The 19,712-nt window shown below is 47.7% G+C and overlaps 1 pseudogene; it reads right to left on the reverse strand.

The window, feature by feature from the left end:
- Window positions 1–876: 876 nt before the first annotated feature.
- On the reverse strand, window positions 877–17,333 carry LOC119921383 (annotated as a pseudogene).
- Window positions 17,334–19,712: the final 2,379 nt, after the last annotated feature.

The raw sequence follows: 19,712 nt of genomic DNA on the forward strand, positions 1-19,712 counted from the left end.
GAACAAAAATTAAATCCTTGCCTTTGAGGAATTTACAATATAGTGGATTGTTGGATCTCTACCCACAGTATATGAAAGAAACCAAGGTTCCAGGCAACTTATGATTTAATACACAGGGAATAATAATAACAAAATAGTATTAACGATACTTGTTAAGCACTCACTATGGGCCAACCACTGATCTATGTTCTGGGGCGTATGCAAGTTAATCAGGTCGGACACAGACCCTGTCCAATATGGAGCACGCACTCAATCTCCATTTTACAAATGAGATACCAAAGGCTCAGAGAGTTCAAGTGATTTGCCCAAGGTCACACAGCAGACTCGTGGCAGAGCCAATATTAGAAGCCAGGTGCTTCTGACTCCCAGGCCCGTGCTCTATCCACTAGGCCACAATGTTTGCTGAAAACTACGATGCTTGAATGAAAGCTACAGATTGATTGATCAATCAACGATATCTGATGAGGACTTACTGGGTACTAGTCACTGAAACAAGCACTTGGCAAATAAGGAAACTGGAGCACACAGAGACTAAGCATCATTCCCAAGGTCACACAGCAGGTCAGTCACAGAGATGGGGTTCTTCTGAGTCCCAGAACCTGGATCTTTCCACTGACAACTGATTAGTGGCTAGGTTCCCCTCACTCACAAAGATCCAAACCCCATCTTCTGGCCCTGAAGGGGCTACTAGCTGCAGTGGTTCATCTTTTCTCAGGGTAGTAACATGTAAGAAAGGAGAAATTCTAACTTGGATCCTTTTATTCTGGGCTTACATGGAAATTTTCCTTCCTTGCCCCTCACATTTCCTCTGCTCCTCTCCAGAGTCACCAGGCCTGTCCTGGGCTGGGGTGAACCGACCTCTGCTGAGGTAGAGGCTCACTCTTTCTTGTTGGTCCTGGACACTGGTGGAGGTGACAGGAAGGTCTGGGAGGGGGTAGTAAATTTAAGGATCCTCCCTTCCCTCTCAGCTCTCTGGCTGACAGTGCCATCACTTCAGACGATGGCTGAGTATTTCCTGGGGGATTCCCTGGGGGAGGACAGGCCTAGGGCCCCACTGAAATGGCTGATAGTACGGGAATTTCAGAAGGCTGGGATCGTGGGCTCTCTGTGGTCTCGGCCCCCACAACCTAAGTAATTGCCCAGTCTCACGTGGTTCCCACTCTGGGACCCTTCCTAGAAAAACTTCAATGGACTCATTGTTCTTTTTCCATGATTAATAATAGCTTTCTGTTTCATCTCTGGGGATTGGAGATATAACATGGTAGAGAGATTAGGCCCCCTAGCCCATTTGGTTAGTCATGGTTGAATCCAATATTTACATTGACTTGGCAAAAAAAAAAAGAAAGAAAAGGACCCCAAGATTTCATTCCAGTTCTGACTCTGAATGGCTGTGTGTCACAGGCACCTATAACATTTTTGAAAAGTATAAGCTCCTTGTGTGCAAGGAATGTAATTTGGTCTTTGTTGTACTCGATTTGATTGATTGATTGATTGAATTAATACTTAATTATTGAAACGTATTACACAATGAATAATAATAGTAGCAACAGAAAGAGTAGGAGGAGAAATCATAATGGTTTTTATTTAATGTCAACTGAGAGCATTAAGTGGTTAGAAAGATTCAACCTGCTCCCGTGCTCCTAGCTTCTGGGGCAGATTTGGGGATCAAAATTAAGTCAGAAACACCCTTCTGCAGCTACATCTTCAACTTTCTTTAAAGGTATTTGTTAAGCACTTACTATGTACCAGGCACTGTATTAACCACTGGGGTAGATACAAGGTAATCAGGTTGGGCACAGCCCATGTCCCACACGGGGCCCACAGTATTCATCCCCATTTGACAGATGAGGGAACCGAGGCCCAGAGAAGTGAAATGACTTGCCCAAGGTTACACAACAGATACGTGGCAGAGCCATGATTAGGACCCAGGTCTTTCTGATTCCCAGGCCCGTGATCTACCTTCTGCTGGTGGCGAATAAAGGGAATGAATCTAAGTGCAGGGATCCATGCCCAGGCATGGGAACTAGATTTAAATACCAGTCAGAAACAGATGGATAAAAACTCCTCTACAAAACTAGTCAAAGCCATTGATAATAGGCAGGGTGTAACCAGGAAAGGTTTCTAACGACAAATATCTCAGATCTTTGCAGGCCGCTCAAGTCTGTCTAGAATCAGTCCTTGGGTAGAGAAACAACAGGTTCAGAGTGTGAAGTGAAATTTTTTATCTCTGGAGAAAAGATTACCTAACCAGGACCCTCCCCAGCTCCATCTTCTCGTCTCTGTTCCTCAGGCTGTAGATGAGAGGGTTCAGGGCGGGAGGCACCACAGAGTAGAACACGGATACCAAAACGTCGAGCCCTGAGGAGGAGTCTTAAGGTGGATGTAAGTTACCCAACGCAGCTGTGGTGAAAAACACGGTCATGACGGCAAGTTGAGGCAGGCAGGTGGAGAAGGCTTTGGCCCAGCCCTCAGTGGCCGGCATCCTCAGCATGGACCGGAAGATGCACACATATAACACGATGATGGAGGCCAAGCAGAAGACACCCAAAAGGGCCCTGGTGACTATGATCACATCGATGATGTGGTGCATTTCGGAGCAGGAGAGTCGGACCACAGGGGCGATATCACAGAAGAACTGTCGGATCAGGAAGGACCCGAAGAAGGACAGGGAGAATGTCCCAGAGGATGACATCACTGTAAACAACCCCCCGCCGAGCCATGAAGTCACGGCCATCTTCCCACAAGCCCCTTGGTCCATGAGGTCCTCGTAGTGCAGTGGGAGGCAGATGGTTGCATAGCGGTCATAGGACATAGCCTTGAAGAGGAACACCTCTGAACCGGCAAACCGAACCACTGAGATGACCTGGGTTGCACAGCCCAGGAAGGAAATGGATCTACGGTCGGACATGGAGTTGTAGATGGACTGAGGAACGGTGATGGAAATGAGGCAGAGGTCGAGGACAGGCAGATTCCTGAGGAAGAAGTACATGGGGCTGTGGAGAAACCGGTCTAGTGCGGTGACAGGGACGATGAGGCAAAGGAAGAGCCAAAGTTAGATTCAATTGATGGGATGAGTGAAGGAATTGACTGGACACTTGCTCCTGATTCTCTATGGAGAGGAGAGAGTTATTGAATTCAAAATGATCTTTGAGTTCACCGTGGAGACATTGAACATTTCTGGGGGATGATGTCAACTCGGTGCACAGGAAGAGGAAGAGGAGACATCAGTTTAGAGACATTAATGTTGTGGGTGAAGGAATAGAACTAAGTCAATCAATTCTATTTATTGAGTACCTACAGAGGACACAGTATTAGTACATGTAATCACTGCCCCCAAGGAGAGTCCATTCTATTGGAAGCACCTAGCCTTCGAACTGTTTAGAAGCAGGGTGCTACTGGGAAGAACACAGGCCTGGGAGTCAGAGGACCTGGGTTCTAATGCCAACACTACAACTCTTCGGCTGCATAGCCGTAGGAAAGTGACTCAATTTCTCTATGCCTCAGTTTTCTCAATAGCAAAATGAGGATTCGATACCTGTTTTCCCTCTTAGTCTGTGAATCCCTTGTGGGACATGGACTGTGTTCTACCAGGTTGTCCTAAATCTCCCCCAGCATTTAATACTTCGGATGGAACATAGTAAGCACGTAATAAATATCAAGAGTATTGTTTTTGGTTGAGGAGAATGAAACTAAAATGAAAAGTGGATAGGAGAGGTCAGAGAACATAGAGATATGAACATGACTCATAAATTTTTTTCCGTGGCTTTAGAGTAAACCAAAAAGTGTCTTTTTACATAACTTTATCCATTCAGTGGAGATAAAATGAGCCTGGTAGACAGAAGGACCTGGGTCCTAATCCTGTCTCCTCTCCTTGTCTGCTGTGTGTCCTGGGGCCAGTCACTTACCTTCTCTGTGCCTTGGTAACCTCATCTGAAAAACGGGGATTACAACTGTGAGCACCCTATGGGGCATGGACTATGTCCAACCTGGTTGGCTTGTATCCACCCCTGTGCTTACTACAGTACCTGGCACATAATAAGCACTTAATGATACCATAAAACAAACAAGCAAACAACAACCACAAAAAGTATACTCCAACCTGATTCCATTTGCCGACATATCTGTATTCACACATGGATTCACCAAACACAAGCATGCCTCATCATTCATCTAGTCCTTTCCTAAAGCATCGCTCAGCCTACATCTCTCCTCTCCTCAATCTCGTCTCATGACAAGTTGTGTCTTTTTGCAAGTAACAAAAACTCATAATCGGCTTGAAGGCTTTCAGCCCTATCACTGCACTTCACCCCCTTTCCATTGTTCAACACGGCTACTCTGCTCTCACAGCAACTTTCTAGTTGTTACTCACGATCGACTTTCCCATTTCCATCCTTGCCTGGAACTCCCTCTCTTATCCATTAAAAATCAGAGAGCACACAGTTCTTTCCAAATTCTGAGCACAGCTAAAATCCTCCCCTCTTCCAACCAGCTACTCCGATTCATTTCCCAGCCCTCTACACCCACTTCACCTAGTGGAAAAAGCATGGGCCCAGGAGTTCTCTTCTTTTCTGAGAGATCTTTGAGGGCAGCTTACGCATCTACTAGCTCTGTTCTATTGTAGTCTCCCAAGCATAGCTTAATGAGAGTCAAAGGACTTGGGCTCTAATCGTACCTCTGTCCTTTTGCTGTTGTGACACCTTGAGCAACTTCCTTCACTTCTCTGGGGTTCAGTTTCCTCATCTGTAAACTGGCATACAATAATTGCATAGTCATCTTTCCATTCTTTATTTCCTTCTAGTAGGGGCAGGGAATGTGTCTGTTATGGTGTTATAAAGTGGATAGAGTACGGGCCTAGGAGTCATCATCATCATCATCATAATCATCATCATCATCAATCGTATTTATTGAGCGCTTACTATGTGCAGAGCACTGTACTAAGCGCTTGGGAAGTACAAATTGGCAACATATAGAGACAGTCCCTACCCAACAGTGGGCTCACAGTCTAAAAGGGGGAGACAGAGAACAAAACCAAACATACTAACAAAATAAAATAAATAGGATAGATATGTACAAGTAAAATAAATAAATAAATAGAGTAATAAATATGTACAAACATATATACATATATACAGGTGCTGTGGGGAAGGGAAGGAGGTAAGATGGGGGGATGGAGAGGGGGACGAGGGGGAGAGGAAGGAAGGGGCTCAGTCTGGGAAGGCCTCCTGGAGGAGGTGAGCTCTCAGCAGGGCCTTGAAGGGAGGAAGAGAGCTAGCTTGGCTGATGGGCAGAGGGGGGGCATTCCAGGCCCGGGGGATGACGTGGGCCGGGGGTAGATGGCAGGACAGGTGAGAACGAGGTACGGTGAGGAAATTAGCGGTGGAGGAGCGGAGGGTGCGGGCTGGGCTGTAGAAGGAGAGAAGGGAGGTGAGGTAGGAGGGGGCGAGGTGATGGAGAGCCTTGAAGCCCAGGGTGAGGAGTTTCTGCCTGATGCGCGGATTGATTGGTAGCCACTGGAGATTTTTGAGGACGGGAGTAATATGCCCAGAGCGTTTCTGGACAAAGATAATCCGGGCAGCAGCATGAAGTATGGATAGAAGTGGAGAGAGACACGAGGATGGGAGATCAGAGAGAAGGCTGATGCAGTAGTCCAGACGGGATAGGATGAGAGCTTGAATGAGCAGGGTAGCAGTTTGGATGGAGAGGAAAGGGCGGATCTTGGCAATGTTGCGGAGCTGAGACCGGCAGGTTTTGGTGATGGCTTGGATGTGAGGGGTGAATGAGAGAGCGGAGTCAAGGATGACACCAAGGTTATGGGCTTGTGAGATGGGAAGGATGGTAGTGCCGTCAACAGAGATGAGAAAGTCAGGGAGAGGACAAGGTTTGGGAGGGAAGACAAGGAGTTCAGTCTTCGACATGTTGAGTTTTAGGTGGCGGGCAGACATCCAGATGGAGATGTCCTGAAGGCAGGAGGAGATGCGAGCCTGGAGAGAGGGGGAGAGAGTAGGGGCAGAGATGTAGATCTGGGTGTCATCAGCGTAGAGATGATAGCTGAAGCCGTGGGAGCGAATGAGGTCACCAAGGGAGTGCGTGTAGATTGAGAACAGAAGGAGACCAAGCACTGAACCTTGGGGAACCCCCACAGTAAGATGATGGGAGGGGGAGGAGGAGCCTGCAAAAGAGACTGAGAAAGAACGACCGGAGAGATAAGAGGAGAACCAGGAGAGGACAGAGTCTATGAAGCCAAGGTCAGATAGCGTGTTGAGGAGAAGTGGGTGGTCCACAGTGTCAAAGGCAGCTGAGAGGTCGAGGAGGATTAGGACAGAGTATGAGCCGTTGGATTTGGCAAGCAGGAGGTCATTGGTGAACTTTGAGAGGGCAGTTTCCGTGGAATGAAGGGGACGGAAGCCGGACTGGAGGGGGTCGAGGAGAGAGTTGTTGTTGAGGAATTCTAGGCAGCGCGTGTAGACAACTCGTTCAAGGAGTTTGGAAAGGAATGGTAGGAGGGATATGGGACGATAACTAGAAGGTGAGGTGGGGTCAAGAGAGGGTTTTTTTAGGATGGGAGAGACATGGGCATGTTTGAAGGCAGAGGGGAAGGAACCAGTGGAGAGTGATTGATTGAAGATGGAAGTTAAGGAGGGGAGAAGGGATGGAGCGAGAGATTTCATGAGATGAGAGGGAATGGGGTCAGAAGCACAGGTGGCCGGACTAGCACTTGAGAGGAGGGAGGAGAGTTCCTCTGAGGATACCGCTGGGAAGGATGGGAGAGTAGCAGAGAGTGTTGAGAGCCGGGGGGTTGGAGAAAGGGGGGAAGAGACTTTGGGGAGGTCGAACCTGATGGATTTAATTTTGTTAATGAAGTAGGAGGCCAGATCGTTGAGGGTGAGGGAAGGAGGAGGGGGAGGAACCGGGGGCCTGAGAAGGGAGTTGAATGTATGGAAGAGCTGGCGGGGGTGCTGGGCATGGGTGTCAATAAGGAAGGAGAAATAGTTTTGTCTGGCAGAAGAGAGGGCTGAGTTAAGGCAGGAAAGGATAAACTTGAAGTGAACGAGGTTGGCATGGTGCTTAGACTTTCGCCAGCAGCGTTCGGCAGCTCGAGCATAAGAGCGAAGGAGGCGGACAGTGGCAGTGATCCAGGGTTGTGGGTTAGTGGTTCGAGAGCGGCGAAGGAGAAGGGGAGCGAGTGAGTCTAGCTGAGTAGAAAGGGTAGAGTTGAGAGCAGTAATCTGATCATCAAGACTGGGTAGAGAGGAGAGGGCGGCGAGGTGGGGTGTGAGGCGCTCTGACAGATGGGTGGGGTCCAGAGGGCGGAGATCTCTGTGAGGGAGTAATACGGATTTACAGGGGAAAGGAGAGTGAGTGAGGAGGCAGGTGAGAAGATTATGATCAGTGAGAGGGGTTACAGAGTTGGTGAGGGTGGACACAGTGCAGCGGTAGGAGATGATGAGGTCGAGGGTATGACCAAGTTGGTGAGTGGGTGAGGTGGGGTGGAGGAAGAGGTTGGCAGCGTCAAGGAGAGATAGAAGGCGGGCGGCAGAGGAGTCGTTAGGGATATCCATGTGGTTATTGAAGTCTCCGAGGATCAGAGTGGGCATGGAGAAGGAGAGAAGGAAGGTGAGGAAGGGGTCAAAGTCGTTAAAGAAGTTGGAAGTGGAGCCGGGAGGGCGGTAGATGACGGCTACAAGAATCAGGAGGGGGTGGTAGAGGCGAATAATGTGGGCTTCAAAGGAAGGGAAGGAAAGGGAAGGGGGAGGAGGGATAGTGTGAAAGCGACATTGGGGGGGCGAGAAGGAAACCGACACCTCCTCCTTTTCCGGTGAGTCTGGGGGAGTGGGAGAAGAAGAGGCCTGCACTGCAGAGAGCAGCAGAAGAGACCGTGTCGTCCGGAGACAGCCATGTTCCAGTTAGGGCGAGGAGGAATAGAGAACTGGAAAGGAAAAGGTCCAGGATGAAAGGGATCTTACTTAAAACGGAGCGGGGGTTCCAGAGGCCACACTTGGCAGCAGCTGTCGAGGGTGGGGAGGGAGGGGGAAGGTGCGAGGAGTGGGGAGGTTTTGGATTGGGATGAGTTGGCAGGGGCCTGGGCGGGGAGAGTGGGAAGGGGGGTGGCGATAGGAAAGGAGAACTGGGATGCGGTGGGGGCGGGGAGAAGGAGAGGGAGGGGGCCGGGAGGGAGGAGCGGAGGACCTGCGCTGGTACAGAGGAATTCTTGGTAGGAGGTGAGGGGGAGTGGTCTTGGTGGGGGAGAAGGAGGGAAAAAGCTGGGTGGGAGAGGGGAAGAGGAAGGTGAGGAATGGGAATGGCAGTTGGGAGCTAGGGAACTGAAAGTTCATGGTGAGGTCAGCAGGGCGAGTGACAGTACAGCGGGAGGTTAACAATTGAGATGCAGAAGCAATAAAACAGTAGCAATGACAAAAGTAGGCGATGGCATCACAGGGTGTAGTTAAACAATCAATATGCTATGGCAACAATAAAATTGGCAGATAATGATGTCACAGAGAGCAGATACAAACTATTAAGTGCTGGAGTAGGGTGGGCCAGTAAGGGGGGTCAGGTTCAAGAGTCAGAAGGAACTGGCTTCTAATTCGACCCTGCCTCATGTCTACTGCGTGACCATGGGCAAGTCATTTAACTTCTCTGAGATTCAGTTACCTCCTCTGTAAAATGGGGGTTACGACTGTGAGCCCCATGTGTATCCAAGGAGTTTATCCAACCTGTTTAACTTGTATCTACTACAGCTATAGGACAGTGCTTGGGACATATTTAAAGCTTACCAAGTACTACTATCATTATTATTACCCTACAAATGCTTAGTGCAGACAATAAACACTCAATAAATATGATTCAATATTAATAGATTAACAGTAAATTAGACTGTGTCAACCTAGCCCAGTAGGCTGGAAAGCCCATGAGGGCAGAGATTACAACCTTTCCCACTATTTGTCTTCTTGCAACATTTAGGAAGAACTCTTACAGGGAGAAATTGCTAATAGTGCCAGTGGCTGTCCAAAGCTGGTCACACTCTCTCAGCCCTGCCTGTCATTTACCCTCTGCAAGGGATTCTTGGACCCACTGATGGACTGTCCTCAGTGCTGACACTGTACTGGAGCACCGTATTCTGGCGGGTAGTTGGCATAGTAGCGAGGTTTGAGGAGGAAGGAAGAGACGTGTGTGATAGTTGGGGGTTACTGAACTGGAAAGCACCTCCCCTCCAGCTAGCATCACTGCCCCGCTGGGGGCTGTGGCCCTGGTCTCAACCCCAGCGTAGGCCCCAGACTGACTCCATCTCTTTCATCTTCATTCTCGTTCCCCCCTGCCTCTCCATTCTACATACCCTCAGTCACTCTCACCGGGACAACATGGGGCTGGGGGTCACTGACCTCTGCAGGACTGGGCTGGTCCCCTTTTTCCCCTCAGACTCATGTGTTCGGTCAGGCAGGAAGGAACAAAGAGGAGCCCTCGGTCCCTCTCGGCTCTCCCTCAGACCCCAAGAAACTATCCAGACAACCGCCATCCCTGTAGATAAAGCAGAGGCTCCTCCGAGGGGAATCCCTGGAGGAGCTCGGGGCCCTGCCGAGTGACCTCGTAGCCTGACAAGCCAAACACCCTCTGGTCACGTGTTTCGTGAGGCTTCTGGGAGACAAGGGCCCGGTCTCTGCAACATCAGCGATGGTGCCGGCCCTCAGGATTCCCATGAAAACAGTGACATATACATCCCAGCTTCACAACAGTTCCTGTTTCCAAAGACAGTCTTTAGCCATTGTGAATGGTTTCACCTTTGTCTAATTCACAACTTGGGACACTCAACCTGTCGGTCAATCAGCCAATTGTAACTTTCTTATGGCCTTTGTGAAGCGCTTACTATATATCAAGCACTATACTAAGTGCTGGCGCAGATAAAAGCTAATCTGATTGGACAGAGTCCATATCCCCTGTGGGGCTCACATCTAATTCCTCATTTTTCAGATGAGGGAATTGAGGCATGGAGAAGTTAAGCGACCCTACCCAAGGTCACACAGAAGATATGTGGTGGAACCGGGATAAGAAACCATGTGCATTTGAATACAAGGCCCGCACTCTACCCACTAGACAATGCCACTTCTTCTGAGTTATCCGAATTGCAAATCCGTTGAAGCTCAGTTCATACTGATTGCATAAACTCTACTCTTGAATCAAATGTGCATCCACTTTCTCATCTTCCCCTTCTCTCCTTCCTCCTCTACGTACTTTATTCTGTGTCTATCTCCCCCATTAGATCATAATCTCCCGGAGAGTAGGAACAATCCAATTGTATCTGTTTTCAACTCTCTTGAAAGCTTACTACAGTGCTTTGCACACAGTATGTGGTCAATAAATATCATTGATAACAATAAGAGTAATACTTATAGTCTTTGTTAAGCACTTCCTATGTGCTAAGCAGTGTTCTCAGCACTGGAGTAAATACAAGGCAATCAGGTTTGGACACAGTCCTTGTCGCACGTGGGGATCACAGTCCCCATTTTACAGATGAGGTAACTGAGGCACAGAGATGTGAAGTCATTTGCCCAAGGTCACATAACAGACAAATAGCGGAACCAGGATTAGAACCTGTGACTTCTGACTCCCAAGCCTGTGCTCTGGATGGATGGATGGATGGATGGATGGTTGGATGGATGGATGGATGGATGAATGGTTGTAAGGATGGATGGATGGAAGAAATGAATGATGGATTGATGAGAGAGGATGGATTTGACAAGACAGATGAAGCTGCAGTTATCCTTTCTTCCCTTCTCCCATGCCTCTTCCCATTTTCCAATTTTCATTCCCACCCCCAGAGTCATACTAAAGAGCGTATCATTATATTTCCATAGTCATTACTAATACTGATATCATTGTCATATTTATTAAACGGTTGTATGCCTAAATTGTTCCACTTGCTGGAGTACAAACGAAAGAATCAGTTCAGACACAATTCCTGTCCAACAGGGGTTCAGAGAGTAAGAGGAAGAAAGATCCTAGTTATAATAATGATGGCACTTATTAAACGCTTACTATGTGCAAAGCACTGTTCTAAGAGCTGGGGAGGTTACAGGGTGATCAGGTTGTCCCACGGGGGAACTCACAATTTTAATCCCCATTTTACAGATGAGGTAACTGAGGCACAGAGAAGTTAAGTAACTTGCCCAAAGTCACCCAGCTGACAGGTAGCAGAGTCGGGATTTGAACCCATGACCTCTGACTCCAAAGCCATGCTCTTTCCACTGAGCCACGCTGCTTCTCCTAGTTATGTTAAGTCACTACCCCTAGGTCACAAAGCAAGCCAGTAGCAGAACTGGCATCAGAACTCGTCTCAATCAATCAACCATAATTATTGAGCACTTACTCTGGGCCCAGCATTGTACTAAGCACTTGGAAAAGTTCGGTATAACAGAGTTGGTAGACACGTTCCCTGCCCACAATGAGTTTACAGTCTAGAGAGATTCCCGTTCCTTTAGGCCACGATAAAATTAAAAACAAAATTATGGTATCTATTAAGCATTTGCAATGTGCCCAGCACCGTTCTAAGCACTGGGGTAGATACAAAGTAATCGGGTTGTTCCATGTGGGGTTCACAGTCTTAATCCCCATTTTAATCCCCATTGAGGTAATTGAAGCATGGAGAAATTATGTGGCTCACCCAAGGTCACACAGAAGACAAATGGCAGAGCAGGGATTAGAACCACCCCAAAGCATGATTTACTGTAACACTAGGGAGATTTCACTTTAACAGAGTTGTTAAACACATTCCATGCCCACAATAAGCTTACAGTCTACAGGAACTCCCCTTCCTTTAGGCCATGATGCCTCTCCAAAACTGGATTGTCAATCATACTTCAATCTTAGTCCACTCCCTCCCAGATTTTGACAATACATCAAAGTCCAGCATTTTTTATGAACCCAGAAGGACAGCTAAGAATATGGCTAGGTTCGAGTGCAATTTCCTGGTTAAGTGGTGGTGTAAGATTATTTGCACAAGGAAGGAGAAATTTTGTCCCAGAGCAGAGACTGGGTGAGTGATCCTTTTAGGATCCTGCCCATGAAGGCCTTCATGTCTCGGTTCCTCAGGCTGTAGATGAGATGTTCAGGGAGGGGGGCACCACAGTGTAGAACATGGACACCAGCAGGTCCAGTACTGAGGGGGAATCTGAGGGTGGCTTCAAGTAAGCACAGGAATAAGACATGACAAAAAGAGTGACGACGGCGAGGTGAGGCAGGCAGGTGGAGAAGGCTTTGGCCCGGCCTTCGGCGGCCTGCATCCTCAGCACATCCCAGAAGATGCGCACGTATGAGATAACGATGAGAATGAAGCAGACGACACCTAACGTTAATGCGGCGGTGACGCTCACGTCGATGGCAACGTGGCCTTCGGAGCAGGTGATCTTCAACAGGGAGGGGATGTCACAGAAAAACTGCTGGAAGATGTTGGACCCGCAGAAGTACAGGGAGAATGTCGAAGTTGATAACAAGACTCCAAACAAGCCCCCATTGAGCCACGAGGCAACCGCCATCTTCCCACAGGCCACTCTGTTCATTACGACCTCATACCGCAGGGGGAGGCAGATGGCGGAGTAGCGGTCATAGAACCTCACCGTGAAGACAAAATATTCTACAGCTGCAAAGAAAACCACCAAGAAGACTTGTGTGACACAGCCCTGGATGGAGATGGATCTATGGTCGGTCAGGGAGTTATATAGATGGATTTGGAGATGGTGCCGGACATGTAGCAGAAGTCGATGAGGGACAGGTTCCTAAGGAAGAAGTACATGGGGGTGTGGAGGCGCCGGTCGAGGGCGGTGACGGCGACGATGAGGAGATTCCCCTTCAGGGCCGCCAGGTAGACCAGGAGGAACAGCGTTGCATGGACTAGCTGCAGCTCCTGGATCTCTAAGAATCCCAGCAGAAGGAATTCCTTCACATTGGAGACGTTGGGCATGTCCTGCAAGATGTCCTTGGGCATAATCGTAGGACCTGATTTCAGGCAGGGATTAAAAATATTCTTGGAGAAAATCACCCAGCAAGATAATGCCCTTGTCCGGGGATGAACCTCAATCAATCCATTAATCAATCAATGATACTTATTGAGTGCTTACTGTGTGCAGAGCACTGTACTAAACACTTGGGATAGTCCACTACAACAGAGTTGGCAGACACGTTACCTGCCCACAACCTTCTGTCTAGAAGGGGAACCTCACCTGGTCAACCTGTCCTGCCTCCTGTCTTATTTCAGGACAAAACGGAAGACTTTCCACGTTGATGATGTCTATTTTATTCTAAAACATCAGGAGAGATTGTGTCCAGTGTTCTGCACAATGTAAGTGCTCAATACGTTCTTTGGCTTAGTGGAAAGAGTACAGGCTTGGAAGTCAGAGGTCTTGGGTTCTAATCCAGGCTCTGCCACTTGTCAGCTGTGTGACCTTGGGCAAGTCACTTAACTTCTCTATGCCGCAGTTCCCTCATCTGTAAAATGGGGATGATGACTGTGAGCCCCACGTGGGACAATCTGATTACCCTCTATCTACCCCAGCGCTTAGAATACCCCAGAGTTTGGCACATTAGTAAGCGCTCAACAAATGCCAACATCATCATCATCATCATCATCAGGGATTATAAAAATCTAGAACGCAGGGGTTGTGTAATCACAAGACTATGTGTTTAAGGAAGGCTGATGCTGTGCAATTCACTTTGTTAGACACTACCTGCACAAGCCAGTTCTTCCTGAAACACAGCATACTGTGGCTCAATGGAAAGAACCCGGGCTTCGGAGTCAGAGGTCATGGGTTCAAATCCCGGCTCTGCCAATTGTCAGCTGTGTGACTTTGGGCAAGTCACTTAACTTCTCTGGGCCTCAGTTCCCTCATCTCGAAAATGGGGATGAAGACTGTGAGCCCCTCGTGGGACACCTTGATCACCTTGCAACCTCCCCAGCGCCTAGAACAGTGCTTTGCACATAGTAAGCACATAATAAATTATTATTATTATTATCATTATTATCCAAACAGGCTCCCAGCGTAGAACGAAAGTTTGCAAATTCTCAGATAGCTTCCTAGGCAAGACACATTCCCGCATAAACAAGGATTATAGCAAAATTGAGTCTATCAACAAGCTCTTATTCTCAGGATTTTTTTATGGTTTCTGTTAAGGGTTTACTATGTGCTGGGCACTGTACTAAGCACTGCGGGGGATACAAGCAAATCGGGTTGGACACAGTCCCTCTCCCACACGGGGCTCACAGTCTTAGTCCCCGTTTGGTGGATGAGGTAACTGAGATACAAAGAAGAGAAGTGCTCAATGTTACACACTAGATAATTGTTAAAATTGACATCCAGGTCCTCTTGACTCCCGGGCCCATGTTCTTTCCACTAAGCAACACTGCTTTAAGTTTAGCGAAATTGTGACTCTGACTCTGGTCATCCCAGTTCCCTATTGAAATTTCCCTCACCTTTCCCCTGCTCCTCTCCGCAGTCACCGTGCCTGTCCTGGGCTGGGGAGCACCTACCTCTGCTGAGAGAGCGGCTCACTCCATCTCGTCTGTCTTGGACGCTGGTGGCAGTGACAAGAAGGTCTGGGAGAGGGGTGCGAGCTCTCAGGATCCTCCCTCCCCTCTCGGTTCTCCAGCTGCCTGCGCCGTCCCTCAGATGATGGCTGGATTACTTCCTGGGGGATTCCCCTTGGAAGCACAGACTCTGGGATACGATGAGACTGCTGACTGTCTGGGGATCTCGGAAGGCCGGAATCGTGGGAGCCCTGTTGTCCCGGCCAACACAACCTAAATGACTGTTCACTCCCATGTGGTTTCCACTCTGGGACTCCTTCCTATGACAACACCAACAGACTAATTATCATTCGCTTTCTGTGATTCTTTCATTCATTAATTTAATCGTATGTATTGAGCGCTTACTGTGAGCACAGCAAGGGACTAAATACTTGGAAAGTACAATTATGCAACAGATAGAGACAATCCCTACCCAACTTCGGGCTCACAATCTAGAAGGGGGAGACAGACAACAAAACAAAACAAGTAGACAGACGTCAATACCATCAAACTATATAAATAGAATTATAGATAATAATAACAATAACAATAATAATAATAATGGCATTTGTTAAACGCTTATTATGTGCAAAACACTGTTATAAGCGCTGGGGAGGATACAAGTTGATCAGGTTGTCCCACGTGGGGCTCACAGTCAATCCCCATTTTACAGATGAGGTAACTGAGGCACAAAGAAGTTAAGTGACTTGCCCAAGGTCATACAGCTGACAGTTGGAGGGTATACAGATAAGTACACATCATTAATAAAATAAATAGTTTAACGATAGCGTTCTGGTTAAGCTCTGAGGTTTGGAGCTTCATCCCATGCCAGGGCTTGGGACCATCTGAAACAATAATAATAATGGCATTTATTAAGTACTTACTATGTGCCGAGCAAGGTTCTAAGCTCTCGCTGGGGGGATATAAGGTAATTAGGTTGTCCCACGGGGGGCTCACAGTCTTAATCCCCATTTTCCAGATGAGGTAACTGAGGCCCACAGAACTTAAGTGACTTGCCCAAGGCACACAGCTGACAAGTGGCGGAGCCGTGATTCAAACCAAAGTCCGCGCTCTTTCCACTGAGCCACGCTGCTTCTCTAATCTGCAGTAATCCAATTTAGACATTACCCTCTAGACTGTAAACTCATCATGGTCAGGGAATGTGGCTACCACCCCTGTTCTATTGTTATATCGTACTCTCCCAAGTGCTTGGTACCAAGGTGTTCACAGAGTAAGTGCTCAATAAATATGATCGATCGATTGATATGCATTATTTTCCCCTACTGAATTCCTATCTGCATTTTACATTCCTCCCAAACCCACCATCTCACTGTGCCTCGTTCCGAACTCCCCCAACCCAGACCCCTACCTCACCACCGTTCCCCCGCGTGGAATTCACTCTCCCTTAATATCCACCAGACAACAGGGCTTACCATCTTCAAATCTCCTTCCTGAAACTCTATTAATTCCACGGGCCCTTCCCTGATTATTTTTTTCATAATGGTATGTGGTAAGTATTTACTATTTTCCAGGGACCATTCTAAGCACTCAAGTACGTACAAGCTAACCAGGTTGGACACAGTCCCTGTCCCTCATAGGACTTCCAGTCTTAATCTCCATTTTACAGATGAGGTAACTGAGACCCAGAGAAGTGAAGTGACTTACCCAAGGTCACATAGCCGACAAGTGGTGGAGCCACGATTAGAACCCAGGTCCTTTTGTACTCTCTCCACTAGGCCACACTGTTTCTCCTGGCTTGCTGCTGCTGGGATAAAGATACCTGTTCTCTTTACCCAAGCGGCACTTAACTGGAGTGGAGAATAGGCAGTTTCCTTTGGAATCTATGGAAAATCTATATTGGAGCCAAGTGATTCCCTTTTCCAGATTGTACTTATCCTCCAGTGGCAGTGAATGATCAAAAACCTGCAGACGACCATAAAGGTGAACCCTAACACCATTTGGCAGATCACCAACAGAGGAGATTTTTCTTTCATGTTGAGTATCACACTCAGCATGATGGACTGCCGCCCATAGAGGAAGATATAGAGGGCCACCAGGGCCACCACCCCCTTGGACTCTGACCTCGGGCATCACCTCGGGGGAACATCCAGTGCCATAGAGGTGCCGGACCCACCGGTGGTGTCTGTACAGGACAAACACTAAGTAGCCACTGGCCACACTCATGAGCCCCATGAAGAACAAGTCATGGAGGGAGAAAATGATGATGATGAGCAACGTGGTTTCCGTGCTGACACTGACTTTAACGCAATATTTGAGTTCCAGGATGAGTTTAATACTGCTGCTGTTCCTGGGACCTGTCATGTGCACTGACATACTTAAATCTATGAGCAGACTGAGGCCTTAGGACTGGAGACAGGAGAGGACGACACCTCTGGGTAATCTGGCTTTGATCCGGGCCAAACGGAGGGTGGGAGTGGGGGGACCCAGGGCTGATGGTGACGCCCTGGAAGACGCTCAGGATACAGGTGGTGCAGATGGCCAGCCCCTGGCCCACTTGAGAACCCTACATGAGGAATTTACATCCGATGTAACTCAGGAAATTTCTCCATCCCCAGGCTGACAGGGTCTCCAGGATTCCGAGGGTGAGAAGAATCATGGTGTTGGCCAAAGTCAGGTGGCTGAAAATCAGATCCAAGGAGATGAACTTGGGGCTGACGGACACCATGTAGATATAAAACACCAGGAGAAGTACATTCACCAAGGTCCCGGTGGTGATCTGAAACAGCATCACAGTCCCGAAGGACATGGAAATGCTATCCATTATCTTTCATTTTTCCTCAAAGCCGGAAGAAGTCTCCTGCAAAGAAATTTGGGATGAAGGAGAGAAGAAGGTGAGACAGGAAATCTACAGCTTAATCTGTTTTGTAATTCATTTATTTATATTAATATCTGTCTCCTCCTCTAGTCTGTGAGATTGTTGTGGGCAGGGAGCGTGTCTATCAACTCTGTAGTCATATACTCTCCCAAGTGCTTAATACAGTGCTCTGCACACAGTAAGCACTCAATAAATACAACTGATGGATTGATTGATCGACTGTGGTGCGATCTCTCTGTGCTGTGCCCCTTGGAAGATCTAGAAGATGAAAATGACCACTGGCCAGTGCCATTGAATCTGCCACAACTCCCTGATTGTGTTCAATTCCTCCAGCTAATGTCTGGACGTTCACTTGATGACTGTGGTATTTTTTAAGTACTGACCATAAGCCAAGCACAGCTCTAGGCGCTGGCGTAGATCTATATTAATCAGGTGGGGCACGATCCCAGTCCCATAAGGGGTTCACACTCTAAATAGGAGGGAAGATAGTCATTCAATTCCCATTTTGCTGTTGAGGAAACAGGCACAGAGAAGTTAGGGGACATGTGCAAGTTCACAGAGCAATTTGGCCTAGTATAAATAGCATGGACATGGGAGTCAGAAGACCTGGGTTCTAATATCAGCTGCTGTGTGACTTGGGCAAACCACTTCACTTCTCTGTGCCTCAGTTTCCTCATCTGCATAATGGGAACTAAGACTGTGAGCCCCAAGTGGGGCATGGACTATGTCCAACCTGATAATCTTGTATTTAGCCCAGCGTTCAGGACTGTGCCTGGCGCTTAACAAGTACCATTAAAAAAAAAAACAACAAGTGCCTTTAAAAATAAATTAGGGGCAGGGGGAACTGGGCAAGTACCTCTTTACAGAGGACTCTCAAAACTTCCCATTCAGCCCTGAGTTCTCATCCAACCTACAGTTCCCCAACTCCTCTTGTCTCCAAGGTAATCCCCACTTGGCTGTCCCACCAAAACCTCACATTTAGAACATCTAAAATCAAATTTCTGACCTTCCCTCTTAAACCCGCTCTTCCATCTATGTTTGTCATTTCTGGAGATGACAAACCATCACTCTCCCCCAGCCTTCAAAGCCTTATTAAAGGCACATCTACTCCAAGAGGCCTTCCATGACTAAGCCTTCATTTCTTCTTCTCCCACTCCCTTCTGCCTCTCCCTGACTTGCTCCCTTAATTCATCCCCTCCCAACCCCACAGGACGTATGTCCATATCTGCCATTTATTTTTTTTGTTTGTTTCCTTCTCCCCTAGACTGTAAACTTGTTGTGGGTAAAGAATATGTCTGCTATGTGGTTGTGTCATTCTCTCCCAAGCACTTAGTACAGTGTCCTGCACACGGTAAGCGCTCAATAAATATGATTGATTACTTGATGACACATCACCCTCCCTTGACCACCAGCCCTCCACGTCATTGTCAACCTTGAATCCTCACCATTGACTCTCACTTTGCTAAACACTGGTGGTTCTTTCTGCCCATTTCTCAGATTCTACCCACTCCTCTCTACTCAAGCTGCTTGTGCTCTGGTAATAGTATTTAGCATCTCATTTAGCAAATAATGAAAATAAATAAATAACAATATTTTCCCCTTCCAAACAGCTATTATGCCGATCCAAGCACTTATCCTATCCCGCCTTGACTACCGCATCAGGCTCCTTGCTGACGTCCTACAGCCTCCTGTCTCTCCCCACTCGAGTCCATACTTCACTCTGCTGCCCGGATCATTTTTCTACAAAACCCTTCAGCACATGTATCCTTACCCCTCAAAAAACTCCAGTGTTTTCCCATCCACCTCCGCATCAAACAGAAACTTCTTGCCATTGGCTTTCAACCACCTTACCCCATCCTACCTTACCTCACTGATTTCCTACTATAGCCCAACCCGCACACTTCACTCCTCTAATGCCAACCTACTCACTGTACTCCATCTCATCTATCTCACCAGCAACTCCACACCTACGTCCTGCCTCTGGCCTGCAACTCCCTCCCCTTTCATATCTAACACACCAACGCTCTCCCCATTTTCAAGCTTTATTAAAATCACACTTCCTCCAAGAGGCCTTCCCTGACTAAATTCTCATTTCCCCAACTCCCTCTCCATACTGTCACCCTACATTTGGATCTGTACTCTTTAAACATTTGATATTCACCCCAACTTCACCCCTAAGCACTCATATACATATCTGTAATTTATTTTAATGTCAGTCTCTCCCTCTAGACTGTAAACTCGTTGTGGGCAGGGAGGTTGTCTACCAACTCTGTTCCATTGTACTCTCCAAGCACTTAGTACAGTGCTCTGCACACAGTAAACAAT

Source organism: Tachyglossus aculeatus (assembly GCF_015852505.1).
Source record: "Tachyglossus aculeatus isolate mTacAcu1 chromosome 12 unlocalized genomic scaffold, mTacAcu1.pri SUPER_6_unloc_2, whole genome shotgun sequence".
NCBI lineage: Eukaryota > Metazoa > Chordata > Mammalia > Monotremata > Tachyglossidae > Tachyglossus > Tachyglossus aculeatus.